The sequence below is a fragment of the Dreissena polymorpha genome, chromosome 2, assembly GCF_020536995.1.
Source record: "Dreissena polymorpha isolate Duluth1 chromosome 2, UMN_Dpol_1.0, whole genome shotgun sequence".
NCBI lineage: Eukaryota > Metazoa > Mollusca > Bivalvia > Myida > Dreissenidae > Dreissena > Dreissena polymorpha.
The window spans coordinates 99,341,054-99,359,904 of record NC_068356.1 but is presented as its reverse complement, the minus strand read 5'-3'; the positions used below and the strand labels follow the sequence as shown (position 1 = coordinate 99,359,904).

Sequence of the window (18,851 nt, the reverse complement as noted above, 5' to 3'; positions counted from 1 at the left end):
TTCCTTTTAAAGAAAGTCTCTTTTAAGCGAACACCCAGTTAAGTAGAAAAGCGCGAATTCACTAAACCCCGTTTACGCAGAGCCTAGCTCATTTTTAATGTAGATTTTTTTTATTCGCATTATATATTTCATCTGAGAAAAATATCATTTTTCGTCACAGAATGGTTCATACATTTAAAGATCATTTTATTATTATATGGTATACAGTAGAACATTACATTTACTAATGTGACGTCATCTTTGTATATTGCTTTAATTCAAACCGGCTAACGTCTATGTTAGGAAACAAACTCGTTGAATCACATATTTGTTACATGCCATCAACAATAGTATTGTGTTATTAACAAGTCATAAATCATACACATATTGTGTCATAATTGTCTTCAATTTTACCATTTGTTCAAAATCAACAGCATGCTAAAACTTTAAGCGTGCGTTCCGCGGCGGCCAAATTTACTTAATGACTACATTATTTTCAGTTTTAGTGCTTTTTGTAATGTATTTTATTTAACAAAATAAAAGTTCTTTTGTTAGGCACGTGTTAATCTTATTTTTATATTTTGCCCAATACGATGCCTATCTGAATCAGAACCTGCAAAAATATTAAGTGGCTTAGCTCCTTAGAAACACTATTTCTCGGAACACTATTTTCAAAAAAAAAATCTTTGAAATACTTTATTTGGAAACGATATTTTTTATAAACACTATTTTCGCCTCTCATAACAGCTCTTCTCAGCGCCGCTATCTTTGGCAACGGTAGCTCGATTATGATGAGAGTGTATCTGGGATCGGACGAATACCATTATAAAACCCAGAACATCAAAGAGTTTATCAACTTTTACAATCTGCCCAAAAACTTCGCTTCGCGTCTACAACAGAGCTCCAAGCATACGTCGGCGTATACCAATGGAATCGACATGAACACAGTATTGGGAGCTTACTATTTTTAAAAAGAAATGATTTATAAGTGCAGAGAGGTCGTTTAGTTGTGTGGGGATTAGAGGGCGGAGTATTTACAATTTACCTCCGCCCACTCCGAAAAAAATGTCTTAGCGTGCGAATTTTAAAACCGCCCACCCCATAATGCTAATTTAAAACTTCGAGTAAGCGGTGGTGATGTTCCTTTAAATGTCCTCATATAGGATGTCCAACCCTAATAGCCAGACGTGGTATAAACCCCTCTAAATTTGCCTCATATGTATTCTATGGAAAGCCAAAGGGGACCCCCGCTAAAATACATATACTTATATAGTAAATATCGGGATTGTCATTTTTCGCGGAACTTTCACTTTCCGCGAAAAACCAATGCTAGCATGGCCATAAAACACTACATACAAATCGAAATCTAAAAAGCGCGGAACTTTCATATATTTTCCGTCGGAGCAATTATTTTTCAACCCTGTAGAAAAAGCGGGCTCAATTAATCGCGCGGAACCTTATTTATCTACTCTGTACAAATAGTAGTGTTTAAAATCGCGCGGAGATTGTAGAATGCTATTTTAAGGTTTCTATTAAAGAGAGAAAATCCAGTAAATACCAGATCCAAAAAGCGCGGAACACAAATATCGTCCGCGAAAATTAAGCATTGAATTACTGTACAAATCTCGGGTTGTTAGGTGTTAGAATCCCTAGTTACCCGAAAAATTTGATTGGATCCGATACTTAGAAATAACCAATCAGATACTTTGTAACAAATGCAACACAATCAGTGCGTTCAGTAAGTATAACGTTTCAAGATGGCGGAGCGAATTTCATGGTTATTGTTTCTACTCGATGGATTCGCAGATAATTCGGAAATAGATCAGATTGGGATCAATAACTTTATTGCATACGATCATTTACATGTATTACCAGGTTTTTATTTGTACTTTTTAATATTGTGTAAAACTATCCGATAATATGCATAATGTTGACAATTGTTAATTAAATGAGCCGCGTTCTGAGAAAACTGGGCTTAATGCATGTGCGTAAAGTGTCATCGCAGATTAGCCTGTGCAGTCCGCACATGCTAATCAGGGATTACACTTTCCGCTTTTATGGTATTTTTAATTTCAAGGAAGTCCCTCCTTACCGAAAATCAAGTTTATGTGGAAAGTGTCGTCCCTGATTAGCCTGTGCGAACTGCACAGGCTAATCTGGGATGACACTTTACGCACATGCACTAAGCCCAGTTTTCTCCGAATGCGACTGAAATAATAACTTATTGTAATGTAATGTACTTGTGTCTTGTATTCGTTCAGTTGAACGTCAATATATTAATACATTTATTTTTGTTTTCAACCTATTAATTAAAATAAGGAATTAAGGTATTGTTTTTAATCCGTTTTTAGTTTCGTTATAGCTGACCTAGATTAAAACATTTCGTCATAAATTAATAAATAAAATTATTAATAAATTTATGTTTTAATATAATTTATATATAAATTTTGTAGGTGTGTGTTGCCAGTAATGGTTGAAGATATGCCAAACAAATTGTGCCTCTCTATACAGACAGATTTCAGGTCTCAATTTCAACTTCAAAGGTCAACATATCACTGATATCAGGTTTGTCAGCTATTGGTTTGTATTATTCTTATCCACATTGCAGCAAGAATAACTGGATAACTTAACTTTTCAATAGCTATTACTTATAATTTTAATTAATCATGTTTCTAAATCATCCACTAAATGCGGCTAATTCTCCACTTGAAAGTGTTGTATGTTGGAAGTTTTTTTGTGACAAAAACTTGGAGTAGATCTATTTTACTCCCAAACTTCCTTTAAAGTCACTATCACGCTCACCGATACATACGGCTACTATATTATGCTATATAAAAACATTCGACAACAAGTAGTACCATACGATGGTTTATTACAATAGGAAGACCCTAAACACAAGTAACATTGATGTAAAAACGTTATATTACAAGCATTCGGCAAGTTTAAAGCATCTAAATATCTAAATATCGTTCCACGATGTAATCTACTTTCGCTTTCGAGTCAGGATCGGATTCATTCGGGTTGCGTTCATTTGCATAATTTATACAAGCCATTTTCGCATTCGCTAAGTTCCAGTTACCCAGAATTCATTTTGATTTCACAGAATGATTATTCATGAGAGCTACGTCATGCTTACGACGCTTACCGTATCCAATCTCGTGTTCGCCCGTAAATGTTCGGATATTTCACGGTAGATATAAATGGAATTATTTGTGGCCACAAAAAAATAAAAACGAGCATTTTGTATCTCGTTAAATCAATTCTACCAGACAACATCTAACGTTGAAATTTTGCATTTTTCTAAAAGGAACATTGATTTTTTTTGGGTTAGCTTTATTTAACGAAATATTCGATATTTTTGAGCGTGATTGTTACTTTAAGAAAGTGCAGCTGCTGTAGTGATGGAAAATCTACTTCTTTAAAATATTTATAAGTGAATAGACCCTTTTCACAATAAGCAAATAGCGTGTAGTCAAATGATTTGCAGAATTCGAGAATGAGGCTTAATGTGTAGAGATTTCTAATAGTGCGTCGCAATATCGCTCTGCTTTTGATCATTCAGCGATTTAATGATATTGCCAACACAAGTTGACTTCGTCAGAATCAGCCGTTGATTACTTAATATATACTTTCCATTTTAAGTGCCAATATATGAAATACATTTTCTTGATTAAAGTACTTGTTTGTATTCATTTTTTTTGCACAAATTCTGACACTCCAAGTATGGCTTTCAATTCTTTGTGTGTGTAAATTGACAGTCTAACACTTATTGGATTATCTGACACTCTTTGTTTGCGCATTATTTGGGCGATCAATCAATTATTTTGTTTATTGATAGATCTTGCGTTTAAATGCCCCTGTATTCACCACAAACCCATAACCTCGTTATGATCAGATACTGTGCAGACAAATACTAAATAACAACGTGATGTCATAATCCACAGGTTGCAGATATCTGGTCATTTAACACAATTAATGACACCTCCATGTGACCATGCCTTCTCGTGGTTGTAGCATTGCGTAGCTGTTTCTTGGAATAATTTAACGCCAAATTCTCAATTGTTGCTTTTATTGAACATAAAAGATATTGTCAACATTGAAAGTCATCTGTCCAAACAGATTGTCAGAAACTAAATACTTTATAGATATTAGCCAGTTTTATCATAATTATAAAGTGCTTTATACCTATATATTTTAAATATAATATAAACATTAGTGTCATTTTCTTCTATTTTATAGGACTTTGTCTTATGCTTGATTCAACTCTTACATGTTCTATGATTTATGAAATAGTTCACACACTAATACATCCATACCTTTGAGAATTGTAGTCTTATAATACTTTGTATTGTATACTGCTAATTTATGACTTCGATTTGTGCAATAATCGATGTTTAGTCTTCAGACCACATTTACTCTGATGCTTATGGGTAACTCGTATTTTTATGCCCCCGGTAGGGTGGCATATAGCAGTTGAACTGTCAGTCAGTCAGTATGTCAGTCTGTCCGTCCGACCGAAAAAAAACTTTTACGTTGGCCATTACTTTTGCAATATTGAAGATAGCAACTTGATATTTGGCATGCATGTGTATCTCATAAAGCTGCACATTTTGAGTGGTGGAAGTTCAAGGTCAAGGTCATCCTTCAAGGTCAAAGGTAAAAAAAAATAATAACTTTTTTTTTAAGCAGCGCAGTAGGGGGGCATTGTGTTTCTGATGAACACATCTCGTGTTATTTATAAAGATTAAATATAATTTATTAATATACACTAATAGTATTAAATATTATGTCCTTGAATTATTATTTAGGTATTATAATTTTTATATAAGAATTACTTATTAATTTATTGACTTAACACAGCATGACATGTGATGGTTGTCTGTATGCATATGTTTGACTTAATTGTAACCAGTGTCAGTTCGCATTAAAATCTTGATATTCAACGCAATTTGCATAGCAAAAGAAAATGCAGTTACACGTTCAGCCTCGTTCTGCAATTCGACGCGTCAGGTGATATGATTGATATCTTAAAATAGTATTGGTGTTCATATTGTGAAACTGGTCTATTATTCGATTATGATTAATTTGATGAATCAAGTTAATTTTTGTTAAATGTCTGTTTAAATATTAAGAAATTTATTTTATAACAATAAAGTAATATATAGGGAATTGAGTTACCTACACATTCTTTTAAAAGAAATTTGAGTTGTAAATGTATACTTCATTTATTATGCCCCCCTTCGAAGAAGAGGGGGTATATTGCTTTGCACATGTTGGTCTGTCTGTCTGTCGGTCGGTCCGTCCACCAGGTGGTTTACGGATGATAACGCTTGGGGCTGGGATCATGAAACTTCATAGGTACATTGATCATGACTCTCAAATGACCCCTATTGATTTTGAGGTCACTAGGTCAAAGGTCAAGGTCACAGTGATCCTAAATAGTAAAATGGTTTCCGGATGAGAACTCAAGAATGCTTAGGCCTAGGATCATGAAACTTCGTAGGTAGATTGATAATGGCTGGCAGATGACCCCTAATGATTTTCAGGTCACTAGGTCAAAGGTCAAGGTCACAGTGATCCGAAATAGTAAAATGGTTTCCCGATGAGAACTCAAGAACGCTTAGGCCTAGGATCATGAAACTTTGTAGGTAGATTGATAATGGCTGGCAGATGACCCCTATTGATTTTCAGGTCACTAGGTCAAAGGTCAAGGTCACAGTGACAAAAAACATATTCACACAATGGCTGTCACTACAACGGAGAACCCATATGGGGGGCATGCATGTTTTACAAACAGCCCTTGTTTTGTAGGAATTCTGTGAAACTGTGGCACCATGTATGGTACGTGAGCGCACAATGTCTGTTGGAAAAAGGATATTGGAATAAGCAAAGGTAAATTTTATGTGAAGGAGGCTTGACAATTGCAAATATGGTTAGTTTTTTTGTAAGGCTCGCAGAAAGTGGCCCTAGCCTTCATATGTAAATAAAAAGCCAAAGGAGTATTAATGAAAAATCGTGTAATCAAGTGTGCAATCTGTTACATTTTATTTATTAGCTCATCTATTTTTTTGAAAAAAAATTATGAGCTATTGTCATCACCTTGGCGTCGGCGTCCGGTTAAATTTTGTGTTTAGGTCCACTTTTGTCATAAAGTATCAAGTATAAAACTTAGTACATTTACTTACTACCATGAGGGGACTGGGCAGGCAAAGTTAGATAACTCTGGCGTGCATTTTGACATAATTATGTGCCCTTTTTATACTTAGAAAAGTGAAAATTTGGTTAAGTTTTGTGTTTAGGTCCATTTTAATCCTTTAGTATCATAGCTATTGCTTTCATACTTGCAACACTTACTATCATAAAGGGACTGTGCAGACAAAGTTATGTAACTCTGACTGGCATTTTGAAAGTATTATGTGCCCTTTTTATTATTAGAAAATTGACACTTTGGTTAAGTTTTGTGTTTTTGTCCACTTTACTCCTAAAGTATCATAGATATTGCTTTCATACTTGGAACACTCGCAAATTATCATAAGGGGACAGTACAGGACAAGTTGAATAACTCTGGTTGTCATTTTGACAGAATTATGGTCCTTTTCTTACTTAGTAACTTTGAATATATGGTTAAATTTTGTGTTTTGATCTACTTTACTTCTCAAGTATCAAGGCTATTGCTTTCAAACTTCAAATACTGTCATGCTATCATAAGTTACTGTAGCTGGCAAGTTGAATTTTACCTTGACCTTTGAATGACCATGACTCTCAAGGTGAAATTATTAAATTTTGCTAAAATTTCCATAACTTCTTTACAAGCGTTACAAAGCAACTCTTATCTGACATACCACAATAGACTCCACCCAAACCATCCCCCACCCCCCCCCCCCCCAAAAGAAAAAAGTACTTTTTTTTCATTTTGAAAGATCATCTAATGAATGACCAAACCCTCACACTATACCCCCCGCCCATTTTATTTAAACATGGCTAAAAAACACAAATATTTATTGTTATCATTTTTTCATTTTTGAAAGATAGTGTTATAAATGACCACACCACCACACTATACACCCTTCTCCACCCCACCTCTCCCTCCTTTGTGATTGAAGTATTGAGATAGGTCCCTTCAACTTAAAAAAAAATAGATGAGAGGTCTGAACCCGCAGGGCGGTGCTCTTGTTAACAATCAAATGAGACATAACTTAGAAGCTTCACTTCATTTACTTTGTCAGGCTGGCGTAGTGGATATGGTGTTCACCTAGTGATGGGAACATTTTGGGTTCAACCCTGTTTATTAGTGGTCTTTTTATCTTCATATATACAAAGTACTGATTATTCTTAGAAAACGGACTCTAGAATTTCTTAATAAGCCTAAAGCTTTAAATGCAATCAAGCATAATTAATATGGCTTAACTCTAGCATGAATTATACTTTTGTATTTCAGGGACTCAACATAACACAGTTATTTCAACATGTAGAGTCTTGTCAGCAATGATGGAGCAGTACATCAGATTTCCAGAATCTCGTCATGAGCTGAAGATCATTGCCTATGGATTTCATGAATGATGTAGAATGATTGGACTGTTGATGGAACCCACAGTGCATGTCCTGCTTCAACATCTGAGCATAGGTCCTTGTTTATCAGCAGTTTAGTTCTTCAAGCAGTCTGTGACAGTAACTTGAAATGTTTGGACATATGACCTGGTTGGCCAAGTTCTGTGCATGATGCCCATTTAAATAGGAACGGCCCAGTGGCGCATTAAATGGACATTTTTTTAATGTTCTTGAGGATTCAGCTTACCGCCTGACAAGAAATCTTGCTTTTTGTTCCGTATCGAGGCCATGGACATTTGTATCATTTGCAAAAGATACTGCAATATTTGTGCCTTTGTTCATGCTTTATAGTTGATTAACAATTGGAAGCCATAACCTGTTTTATAGGATGGTGTTAGTGGGACAATGAATTTTGTAAAGATTTAAAGACTGGAAAAGATAATTAAAAGTCAAAAGAGTTCTGCTATTGTTAAGCATGATTTATTGATTTGTAATGTTAGAAAGATAGCATTATTAACAGAATAAAATGTCCATACTTTGAATATTCTACTGTTTTCAGCAACATTTAATTTGATATAGTACAAAATGCTGCATCATGTTATATCATGATCTGTTTTGTGAACAATGACCTTTCAATGTATATTTAATAATGTGTCAATGGGTGTTACACGCATAAGCCCTACCATTAGCCCAAAAAGGAATTGCTTAGGAGTTTTGCAACCTTCTAGAGAAAAATACTTCTCAGAAACAATTGCATTTTGGAAAGTCTATGGCTAGTAAAATTTGGATTCCTTTTGGATACCCAAGGTTACCAATTTATGTTTAATGAATTTGCAATAAAAAGCTTAATCAAAAACAAAATGAGACATTTAACCCTGTTCCACTCAAAAACGCACTAAGACACATTCGAGAATAAATTTAATTTAAGACCTTTCTTACTATATTAAAGTTTTAAAGGCTTTGTTTCCAACCCATGGATACTGATGAGCAGCAAACAGCATAAAACCTGAACAGATTGTGAGTTACTTGCAGGCTGTTCTGGTTTTATGATGTTTGCATTTAGAAAATTTAAAATTTCCTCAAAGCAGGAAAAGGTTAATAATAACACAACAGCAATTATACTTAAGTTATTTTAAGACTTCATACTTATGCAAGTAACTTGCAACTGTCTAACCAAAATCGGAGATGGTGGATGGCAAAATTAATGGCTGTGCACCTTGAATTATCTATTCATACTCAAACAATATAATGTTGATCTACAGTATCTTGTACAGCATGCATCTAATACTACAGCCAAATTTGCTTACAAATAATATTACAAGAAACACAAGTCATTAAAGACTTAACTTTATTGCATCAACCATTTAGCAGGAATAAAATATAAAGAGAAAAATTATGGCAATTTTTTCATCTGAACATACAAGTCTTGATATACAATCCCATTGCATATAAAAACGACAGTTTACTATTTCTCCGTTCTATATGTCAGCATTAAGACAAGATGGTATTCACTGTGCAATAAAACACAAGCAATCATATTACAATTGCTTTTAATTATATGAACTGTACCTTCACTAACATTCAAGAATTTTAATATAAATACATGATGAAAGATGAGCTTTTTATGTCCCCCACTATAGTAGTGAGGGACATATTGTTTTTGCCCTGTCTGTTGGTCTGTTGGTTGGTTGGTTGGTTTGCGCCAACTTTAACATTTGCAATAACTTTTGCAATATTGAAGATAGCAACTTGATATTTGGCATGCATATGTATCTCATGGAGCTGCACATTTTGAGTGGTGAAAGGTCAAGGTCATCCTTGAAGGTCAAATATATGGGTCAAAATCGCTCATTTAATGTACACTTTTGCAGTATTTCAATATTCAAGATAGCAACTTGATATTTGGCATGCATGTGTATCTCATAGAGCTGCACATTTTGAGTGGTGAAAGGTCAAGGTCATCCTTCAAGGTCAGATGTCAAATATATGTGGCCAAAATCGCTCATTTTATGAGTACTTTTTCAATATTGAAGATAGCAACTTGATATTTGGCATGCATGTGTATCTGATGGAGCTGCACATTTTGAGTGGTGAAAGGTCAAGGTCATCCTTCAAGGTCAGAGGTCAAATATATGTGGCCCAAATTGCTAATTTTATGAATACTTTTGCAATATTGAAGATAGCAACTTGATATTTGGCATGCATGTGTATCTCATGGAGCTGCACATTTTTAGTGATGAAAGGTCAAGGTCAAGGTCATCCTTCAAGGTCAAATATATGGGTCAAAATTGCTCATGTAATGTCACTTCTGCAATATTGAAGCTAGCAATTTTATATTTGAAATGCATGTGTATCTCATGGAGCTGCACATTTTGAGTGGTGAAGGGTCAAGGTTAAGGTCATTCTACAAGGTCAAACGTCATATAGGGGGACATTGTGTTTCACAAACACATCTTGTTCTTGTCTTAAAATAACTTGATACTTTGCAATGACCAAACAATACAACTCAACATACAAATTATCCAACAAAATATATTTTAATGACACAATATTTTTATTCAACAATAGGAATAGCTTAAGGTTGTAACATATTACACTAAAGTCACAGTGTCAATCTAAGCAAAGAGTAGAATCATAAAGAGATGTCCACAACGGATGATGTGCAAGCTGGCTCTGACTCAGATTTCCACATCAGTTGATGTGCAAGCTGGTTATTACAAGGATGTGAACATCCGATGACGTGCAAGCTCTAAGACAGATATCCACAACAGAGATTGTCCTTGCTGGCTCTGACTAATGTCCACAAGTAAATAACATGCAAGCTATCTCTGACTGATGTCCTAAACATATGACGTGCAAGCTGGCTCTAACACAGATGTCCACAACAGATTACGTGCAAGCTAGCACTTACACGGATGTCCACAACAGAGGATGTGCAAGCTGGCTCTAACACTGATGTCCAAAAGAGATGACGTGCAAGCTGGCTCTTACACGGATGTTCACAACAGATGACGTGCAAGCTAGCACTAACACCGATGTCCACAATAGAGGACGTGCAAGCTGGCTCTAACACGGATGTCCACAACAGATGACGTGCAAGCTGGCTCTGACTCGGTTGTCCACAATAGATGTCAGATGGGCAAGCTGGTTCTGCCCCAGATATGTACACAGAAGATGATGTTCAAGTTGGGAACACTGCTACAGCTATAAAATACAAAAACCATGTTTCATACTATCATATTATTTTACTACATGTATTTCTTCTACAATACAGGACATTATACTTATTATTTGCATTCTGCTATTAATATCTGAAGGTTTACCAGATGCTTTGTGTGAAGATAGTTCATAACAGAAATTAGCCGAAAAACACTTTTTAGACATAATGTGCATTCTGCTTTAAGAAATATAGCTCAGAATTCACTGGTTGAATCAAAATTTTTGGACTAAATTGGCGTGGCATGCAGACAAAATGTTAAGTTTTGAAACTGTGTCGTATCTGGTGTGAATCTTGAGTTATTTAATTTGGTCAGTATATCAGATGTGTACACCTGTTATATGTTAACTGTAAGAGTTTAGAATGTCTTGACAGTCATTGTGTTTGTAATACATTGTGTTATCTTTCAGATTTGTGTGACAGTTAAATATAATAATCAATAATCTTGTTCTGCATGCCGGTCAAATTGTTCCGTGGTAAACACCTACCCATTGTGGTCAACTCGTACCTGTTTTTTAGTCAACTTGTACCTACCCAAACAATTTTTATTTTCCTCTTGATGTTTCAACTTAAATTATCTAAGCATTGCTCACGCAAGTTGTCTGCTGCAGATATGTATAAGCAGCGAAAGTGTTGATGAAAATTGACACTTGTGGTTGATGTCTCTCAAGAATTTTACAATTGTGACAAAATAAGACAAATGAAACAAGTTGAATAGTTTGAATGAAGAACGAGTTGACAACAAGAGCACCGCATAACGGATGCCACGCTCTGCTACAGGTGCTTGTCAGATTTTTTTTTAGAGGTCACAATGACCTTGACCTAGTGACCCCAAAATGGGTGTGGCGTGTTGAACAAATCAACATGCATCTACATATGAAGTTTCAAAGTTGTAGGTGGAAGCACTTTATTTTAGAGCCAATGTTAAAGTTTTATAGTAGAGGTCACAGTGACCTTGACCTTTGACCTAATGACCCAAAAATGGGTGTGGCGTGTAGAACTCATCAAGGTGCATCTACATATGAAGTTTCAAAGTTGTAGGTGGAAGCACTTTGATTTTAGAGCCTATGTTAAAGTTTTATATTAGAGGTCACAGTGACTTTGACCTAGTGATCCAAAAATGGCTGTGGCGTGTAGAACTCATCAAGGTGCATCTACATATGAAATTTCAAAGTTGTAGGTGGAGCACTTTGATTTTAGAGCCAATGCTAAGGTTTTAGCACGACGCCTACGGCGGACGACGAGCTGGCTATGACAATACCTCGGGTTTTCTCCGAAAACGCCGAGCTAAAAATGGGTACGAGTTGACCAAGGTACGAGTTGCCTTTGGGATGAATTGCCTGTAAAGCCTTGTTCTTTTTCTTTTTAATTGAAGATGTATACGGCGCTGGACTAGAGCATACGACTGCCATAACAATAACTTGGCTCTCTACTAACTGAGCTTAAGGGAAGATGTTTCTTACACACAAACACTATATTTCATTATTTGCCGACATATGATTATGACGTGTTTTTGCGGGTGTTTATGTTTAATCAGAGACGTTTGCATATAGACAAACCGTGAAAACAACACTCGATACTCTTGAGCTGTTTTAATTGCATTAAAATTCATGTATGTTAAATACTAACCTCATTGCTAATGTCATCAAAATTGATCACTCTTTCGCCCTTAAAATTTTTTGTGTTAATGTGAAACAACCGTCATCATGATGACTGCATGAATGCTGGATAAGACGCGAGTTTTGATAGGTTCTTTCTAGGTGTCGGAACCAATCAAATTTTATCGCGTAACCACATAGCAACCCGAATTTCGTGCAGTAATTCAATGCTATTGAAAATCGCGCGGAGTAATGAATCTTCCGCGCGATTTTTCATTAGCAACCCGCAATTTACATAGCAACCCGAGATTTGTACAGTAATTCAATGCTTAATTTTCGCGGAAGATATTTGTGTTCCGCGCTTTGTGGATAAGGTCCGCGCGATTTTATACACTACTATTTGTACAGAGTAGATAATATTTAGGATCCGCGCGATTATTTGAGCCCGCATTCTCTCCAGGGTTGAAAGATAATTGTTCCGACGGAAAATATATGAAAGTTTCGCGCTTTTTAGATTTCGATTTGTATGTAGTATTTTATGGCTATGCTGGCCGTGGTTTTTCGCGGAAAGTGAAAGTTCCGCGAAAAATGAAAATCCCGATATTTACTATATAAGTATATGTATTTTAGCGGGGGTCCCCTTTGGCTTTCCATAGTATTCTTTAGTTCTTAGTGGTCTGTTTCGGCGCATGTATCTCTAAAATTGTTAAATATTTTTGAGGATTAGGAAAATAAATGAGAATTTTAAAATTGCACTTGCAGATTGTTAAATCCTATTTACTTAAATCTTAATTGGTTGATAAGCAACGTTATGTCTATAATTTATTGTAAAATGTATCTTTACTTACAGTAAGCGTGTTAAAATTCTGAACATATGTTTTTTTTTCATAAAATATTAATTTTCGAATAACAAACAGGCAAACATATGGTTTTGTTCATACAGGTTTCAAAGAGTTTTCCGGAGTGTCTGCAGGTGGATATCTGCCTTCATCTCAATCGGAATCTGCTTTACAACTGCCCCGCCTTCCAGAGAGTATACATGGCGTTCTTATTCCAAGAATCTAGCCAACTTTACATTCCCAAGGGTTTGCGGTTACATACCATATTGGTTACAAACTCTCCGCAGCGGTTACACCCTTTTACGCTTTAAAATTTTCTTTATTGGTTTATTCCTCCTAATTGTTTCCGGACATGTATTGAAAACTCACTTAATGTGTTACCCACTCCTCTCAAAGCTTTGTTATCACAATATGAATCCTTGCGTGATGATGGTGATGATGATGATGATGGTGGTGATGATGATGATGATGATGATGATGATGATGATGATGATGATGATGATGATGATGATGATGATGATGATGATGATGATGATTAATTCTCACTTTAGGTAAGGACGCCTTTTTCGGAGGGGACGTTCAAGACCTGACCAACAGTCGGAAGTCTCTGTACTTTGTTCGCGCCCTGACCTACTGCGATATCAACAAGATCGAGCTGTCTGTACTGAAAGAGACGCTTTATACGTACCCGGAGTTTGCACAGGAATTTATGGGAAAGATACAGGATACATTCAACCTGAAACGGGTGAGTGTGGTGTTGCCTTGTTACATAGTCAAAGCACACATTAAGCTACACACTTGCATCTAATTTATACTGTGTCCGTTTTCTTATGGCTTAAATAGTGAAAAACATTGGTGCCAAAAACTATAAAATCTCTATGTTAACTAGAAATCAGTCAAAGACCAACACCTTTTACTTTGAGCAGACTATAGCAGATTTTTGGCAGATCATTTAACAAATGAAGTGCGAAACATTACTTAAAAGTAGGTATTTAATGCTTAAATATGTAATGAACAAATAAAACCACTTTCAAACTTTGAGTATAACTGCCCAAATCTGATACCTAATTTATATTTTGTAATACCCGGAAGTTCATATAAAATATGTCATGATCAGTTAATAAAATAACTATATGATCACTTCTTGAGAACTGTGATCTGATTTCAGTAGAACTCCGATATGATCCAGAACAGGATACAGAAAATAGTACTCGTTGTTCTTTTTTAAAGCAAATACTATTTGGGACATACAGGGTGTGTTGACGGAAACCCAACGGCAGATGAAGATGGACGAAGAAACACTCAAATTTATCCGCCAGAAGAGACCGCACATGCAATCAAAAGGCAGACGCCATGTCTATGACGCCGGTGAGTGGGTTTACTAGTTTTGCATACTTAAAAATGCCATTATTTGTTGTTTTTGATTTTGTGTCATTTGTGCTGGTATATTTGTATGGCAGTAAATCACTTTCCACAAGATAAATGACCACACGGTGTATTAACTGATTTCCTAAGTGCCAGTTGGTCTATATTTATTTGTCACACTTTTGTTCTTTTTTATAGTCGCCTATTTATATAAATGCCTCAATTAATTGTTTGTGACACACACAAAACCAAAAAAAAATGTTGAACTTAAATAAAAGTAATATATGACAAGGGTCTTATTAGGCTAACAACCAATTCTTATCTTATTGTTTCTACCACTACCGGAAACAAAACCGTGCATATTATTTGTCAAACTATTCAGACCTCACGACCGGTAGATCCGGCTTCCGTAGAAAAGCTCGCCGTAAGACGGCGCCCCGTCGTCTGACCCAGATGACGACCAAGCGTCTTGGGCGATCGACATTTCACCGGAACAAGCGTCTAGTGATATCGACGTAGAGTTCGTGGATAGAAGCAACCAAGGTTGGGAAAGTTCCCTTATAAAAGATCACAAAAAGTTACCAGCCTCGCTGTCGAAAAAAATGGGTTTAATGCGTTTTGTGTCGCCTCGGATTAGCCTGTGCTGTCAACACAGATTTTATGGACGCCACATGTCTACTCAACTGGATTTTCGCTACGGAAAAATACATTTGAGCAAAAAATCATATCAGCGGACCGCACAGTCTAATATGAGACGACACCTAACGCAAATGCATTCTTCATGAGCTATTGAAATGTCTATTTGTTTAAAAACATTCTGTCCTATTTGTAATTAAGAAAGGCAGTGTTCTGTTTGTTAAAATTGCCACGTGCTCCAACAGTCGACACGTGCATCCACAGTTTCCCGCAAATGCTGCAGCAATAATAATATGGCCGTCCATCAACTTAATGCAACAGTATTTCACTTTAATCTATCCATTGTTACAATATTAATGTTTATTTAAGAATTATACGCTTCTATTGACGGTATAAACCTTTATATTTTTTAAGTCTCGTTATCGTCGTATACTGCTGCCGATAGTTTGAGACTCCGGATCTACCAGAAATCACATCCGCGCATGCGCAAAAAATACAATACTGTTCTGTGAAATGCAAATGTGTTTAATACTAAAGCAATATTTTGGAAAAATTGTTGCAGTTTATTTTATTACCGGCCCTGATTGACCCTATCGATTTCATCCTATTTGACTTTTTAGTCATTAAAATATATTTTCGAAAAGTCAAATCTAACCAGTATATCCTACTAAACACCCACAGTGTATACAGGATTCACCGTTGATGTCTGCCCATCGGGTTGTCTGTGTTTTGCGTAAGTCCGGCAGGCCGTTTCTGAAACATACCGTAATTATTAAAACTTCCACATATTAACGTATGACACGTGGATTTAACGCATTTGTCACTTCTAAGACTAAGCTTTTCAGGTGTTTTACACGAATTACGATTTTAATATCAGCTTGGTAAAAAACACTCAATTAATCTGGTCAGACAGGAATGTGTCAATCTATTAGAAACTTACTGTTGATACCTAATCTGGTCGGACATGAATGTGTCAATCTATTAGAAACTTATTGTTGATACCTATGAAATCTTAAAAAACGAGGGACACTGTCACTGTCAAATAAGTTTCTTAATTCGTCGATTGTATTCATGATATATTTATGTATCAATAAGCTACTTTTTTACATTACAAATGATACTTATTTTCAAGCGGTGCGGTCTGAGAAATCACCATACCAATCGTATTGGTTCTTTTTACCATCAATTGTTTTGTTGCATTTGTTATGCTGTTTTTAAATGCATATTACATATTAAAAGTATGAATGACAGGTGTGTACAACGAGCTTAATTTCTATGTAATAACTGGAAAACCTTTCACGTCTGGTAAGACTGAAAATGTCCGTATTTGTCTTCGATCGTATATAAGGGAGATAAATGCAGCAATGACTTGATTGATTCTTTCCAGCTGTTTCCTTTTCATTGAAATTAATGAAGTTGAAATACCAAATATATATCGAACACGCTTGTTGAAAGCTCGATTAATCTAGCACAATGCGAGCTTTGTGTGTTTGCATGTGTTGGTTAGAGATTATCGGTACTGAGAGCGGTTCATTCAGCATAACATTATCAGAATAACTTACCAGCAATGTTTAACATGGGGCAAACCATGTCTCTCGTAACACACGTCTCCCTATCGACATGGTCAATGTCACACACATATGTCAAAGGTTAATTTTCGGTATAGATGTATCGCAGATGTTGACAACGTAGCGTGCAAGTCTTGTTAACACTTAAGAGGTCAACAATCAATTATGGGCATGATGCTCATTGTTACCCTTTTTCTCTTGTTTATTAGCAAGGATATCTTCTGGTTTCGTTATCATTTAAATGAGTATCGTTCTGATTAAAATGGGCTTAATGCTTATAATGTATATGCGTAAAGTGTACCCCCATATAGTATGCAGTCTTCGCATGCTTATCAAGGACGACACCTACCGACTAAACTAGATTTTCGTTTAGAAGAGCCTTTCTTTTATTTGAAAAATTCAATACAAGCGGAAAGTTGTATTCCCGATTAGCCTGTGCGAACTGCACAGGATAATTTGGGATGCCAATGTACGCACATGTTTTTAAGCCCAGTTTTCCCAATGCGAGGATTTATTAAATGAGTAAATGTATACATGTGATATACTGCAGTCAGCGCTTTGACATGTTATATCTTTTCCTCCGCAGTAATATCGGTGTCCGACGAAACCGGATGTGTGATTGCATCGTAACCGGAAATGACGTCAGAATATTGGGATGAAATTTACCGGAAGCTGAATGTTCTATCAATGTAAGTAAACTGTAAATCATTACGGTAAAACGCGCCAATTTTGGTCTGTACACTATATTTTCACAGATCGGTTTGTTCAGTGAAGAATGGGATATGTTTTTCACATTTGAATAAGAGAGAATCTGATAGATCCGGATGACGTGACACGATGATATGATTTTTTTGCGTATCAAAACAGGATGCGGTCACAAATGTAAGCGAAATATCATACTGAAAAAGCATTATTATAAGTGGGACATTAATGTTCGATGATTTCGTTTTTCGATCGATCCACGAATTTAAAACAAACACCTCCGAAAATGACCGACGCAAATCCTTCGTTTTTTTCCAAAGTCAGAAATAAATCAATTCACTTGTCCACGAAACAGTAATTTTTGGAAAACCCAAGAAATTACGTTCAGACGAGTCTAAATGAGTATAAATGGACACTCTGATTGTTATGAATATTTCAACGTGACTACATGCCCTGTCATAAATTAAATCCTCTTTTTCACAGATGTCATTAATACATTTTTTTAGAAACAAAATATGCTTAATACAATATACGTAGGTCGCAGTTTATTATGTATGAATAAGGGTACAATAACAGTATTCTTCAGGACATACTAGCGTATTGCTACCGAACTACAATAAAACAATTTCGTAAAAAATCAAACACATACAACATTACAACAACAAAGGGAACATTTTTTACCATTGATCAATTAGACTTTAAATCTAAATAAGGTTTGACTAATGATAAAAAATTGTAACCCCCTCATACAACACACATTTTTTCAGACGAATGCAGAAGTTCGAAACCCAACTCTGTGATACCGTTGACTATATACTGCTGTTTCTCGGTCACGTGCCGTCAGTGCCTAGCAACAATCCCATCGTAACCACGTAACCACGTAACCACGTAGCACCAAACATCTGGACGACCCCGAAAGCACGTCAGATCTCCTTCACTCGGACGCTTATTGTCCAAAAAAACGAGGAGCGAAATTGATAAACTTGATAAAATCGCATTTGGAGCTTATTAGAATTATCGAGAGCACATGACTTTAATTTTATATTTGATATTTGCTTTAGACCAAGACATTGGGGAAAGTGCGGCGAATGCTGTTGTGTTTTTATATTTCCCGAAAGAGGGGAGGGAAATATAGTGGCCGCTGTGTCCGTCTGTCTGTCTTCTTCCTTTCACGGCATTAAGTTTGCTTTGGACTGATATTTTTTAAACTCATGTTCATTAAACGAACAATCTCCGGCAAACTCAGTAGCACGTAAATAAGCTTATATTTAGCAAATTATTTTGACCTCCTATCGACATGCTCCTTTAAAAGTTCCGTATCAGAAATTGTCCGCGTATATTTATGCCGATTGGCATAAATGTGATGTCAGCATGATTTAAAGCGAAGCCCAGGAGATGA

General features: G+C 35.9%; 1 long non-coding RNA gene across 3 annotated transcripts; it reads left to right on the top strand.

The window, feature by feature from the left end:
* The first annotated feature begins 1,336 nt into the window (after positions 1–1,336).
* Positions 1,337–7,999, top strand: LOC127868245 (uncharacterized). Of its 3 annotated transcripts, none has more exons than XR_008044013.1 (4): positions 1,337–1,717; positions 2,433–2,544; positions 5,791–5,871; positions 7,418–7,999. It is a non-coding gene; the product is annotated as an uncharacterized LOC127868245 (long non-coding RNA). The 3 variants fall into 3 exon arrangements; XR_008044011.1 differs by having other exon boundaries at positions 1,337–1,854; XR_008044012.1 differs by having other exon boundaries at positions 1,338–1,844.
* Positions 8,000–18,851: the final 10,852 nt, after the last annotated feature.